Source organism: Ictidomys tridecemlineatus, unplaced genomic scaffold, assembly GCF_052094955.1.
Source record: "Ictidomys tridecemlineatus isolate mIctTri1 unplaced genomic scaffold, mIctTri1.hap1 Scaffold_163, whole genome shotgun sequence".
NCBI classification, from domain to species: Eukaryota; Metazoa; Chordata; class Mammalia; order Rodentia; family Sciuridae; genus Ictidomys; species Ictidomys tridecemlineatus.
The window spans coordinates 306,358-308,557 of record NW_027521425.1 but is presented as its reverse complement, the minus strand read 5'-3'; the positions used below and the strand labels follow the sequence as shown (position 1 = coordinate 308,557).

Here is a 2,200-nt window from a genome sequence, read left to right as displayed (position 1 = left end):
TATTTTTATCATGGAAACTTTCAAATAAGAGCAGAGAGAATAGTAGGGGACTATAGGTAACCATAACATACTGTACATTTTAGAATACTAGAAGAAAAGGTTGTGAAAGTTTTACCATAGAGAAATGATGTTTGAGGAGGTAGATATATTTAACTGATTTAAACGTTACATAGTGTAATCATGCATCAAAATGTCATGTTACCTACTTCAATAATTATAATGTTTGTTTCTATGTACTAGTTAAAAAATAAATTTAATTAGAAAAGCTTTAAAGAAAAGCACAGAGAGTAGTATAATGAACCCACGGGCCATCACCCAACTTAACAGTAATTCCTTGATAGCCAATATCAGTGAGTTTTTTTTTAATTTGTTCTAATTGGTTATACATGATAGCAGAATGCATTTCGATTCATTGTATATAAATGGAACAAAACTTTTCCTAGTTGTACACAACACATTTGTATTCCTACATGTACCTCGGGTAATAAGGTTCATCTCATTCCACCATCTTTCCTATCCCTATGCCCCCTCACCTGTCCTACCTCCCCTTTGCCCAGTCAAAGTTCCTCCATTCTTTCCATGCCTCTTACCACCCACCTTACCCCCATTATGGGTCAGCATCCACTTTCAGAGAGAACATACAGCTTTTGGTTTTTGGGATTGGCTTACTTCCCTTAACCTGATATTCCCATTCACCCGCAGATGCCATAATTTTTTTCTCTTTTAAGGCTATAAGTAATATTCCATTTTATATATGTACCACAGTTTCTTTATCCATTCATCTGTTGAAGGGTTGGTTCCACAAAACTATGGAATGCTTCACAAATGTGGGTGTCATCCTTGCTCAGGGACCATGCTAATTTTTTCTGTATTGTTCCAATTTTAGTATATGTGCTGCCAAAGCAAGCACACTGAGTTTTAACAAATGTAGATACCCATGTAAAAACTACCATAATCAAGATATAGAACAGTTTTTTCACTAGAAAAGGGATTTCCTTGGGATCCTTCCCAGTGAGTTCCTTCACCACCTGTTCCAGGCAACCACTGATAACTTTTTTTTTAAACTATAGATTCATTTTTCCTACAGTACTATTTCATATATATGCCACTATAAATGGACTCATATCTAGGAGTGCAATTGCCTCCTACGTTTAATGTATGTTTTTATCTTATGTGATACTGTCAAGCCATGCTAAAAAATGACCACAATCATTTTATACTTCCACCAGCAATTTAGGAGACTTCCACTTGACTTCATCTTCACTAGCACTTGGGCCATTCTAGTGGGTATGTCTTTGTGAGTTTATTTCCTGATAATTAATGATATTGAGTGAACTTTTTTTTTTCTTTTGAGATAGGGTCTCACTAACTTGCTTAGGCCCTTGATAAGTTGCCAGCCTCAAACTTGGGATCCTCCTGCCTCAACCTTCTGAGTTGCTGGGATTACAGACATGTGCCATGATGCCTGGATCAAATACTTCTTCATGAGCTTGTTGACCATACTGTTTTTGTATATCAACTCTCTCTGGCTAGCTGGAATCCAGACTTCTCCCAGCTCAGTGCCAACTGTGGGATTGGTTAGCTTATAGTTGTTCTTGGCCCTCGCAGGTACTGCTTAGAATGTAGCCCCAAACTGAAGACCACCTCCATGCAGATTTCTGGAACTCTCTTTCTTTGTGGCTCCCATCTTTCTGGTAGTTTTCTCTACATATTTTTGGCTGCTTAATCTCCTGGAACTCTGGTCTCTCTCTCCTCAGTGAGACTGTTATGCCCTATTTGGGTTCCCCTTCCCAAACTGAGGTCTAGAGGGTGCCTCCAGGTGAAATGCTCATCTATTTGTTCTCCTGCTCTTAGGGGTGACAGTTGCATGTCCCTTGTGGCTTTCTATCTGAAAAATAGCTCTTTAAAAATATATTTTGACTGGGCATGGTGGCACATGCCTTAATCCTAGTGGCTCGGGAGGCTGAGACAGGAGGATCATGAGTTCAAAGCCAAAAGTGAGGTGCTAAGTAACTCAGTGAGACCCTGTCTCTAAATAAAATACAAAATGGGGATGAAACTGGGGATGTGGCTCAGTGATCAAGTGCTTCTGAGTTTAATCCCTGATACCAAAATATATATATATTCCAACTTTCTGGTTGCTTTCAGTGGGAGAACAAATCTCATATAAGTTACTCTCTATTGATTTATCCTTTTGTTG

At 38.6% G+C, this 2,200-nt stretch overlaps 1 non-coding gene across 1 annotated transcript; it reads right to left on the bottom strand.

Moving 5' to 3' along the window:
* Nucleotides 1–803: 803 nt before the first annotated feature.
* On the bottom strand, nt 804–910 carry LOC144372803 (U6 spliceosomal RNA). The gene has a single exon (XR_013432680.1). It is a non-coding gene; the product is annotated as a U6 spliceosomal RNA (small nuclear RNA).
* Between the last annotated feature and the right edge of the window lie 1,290 nt (nt 911–2,200).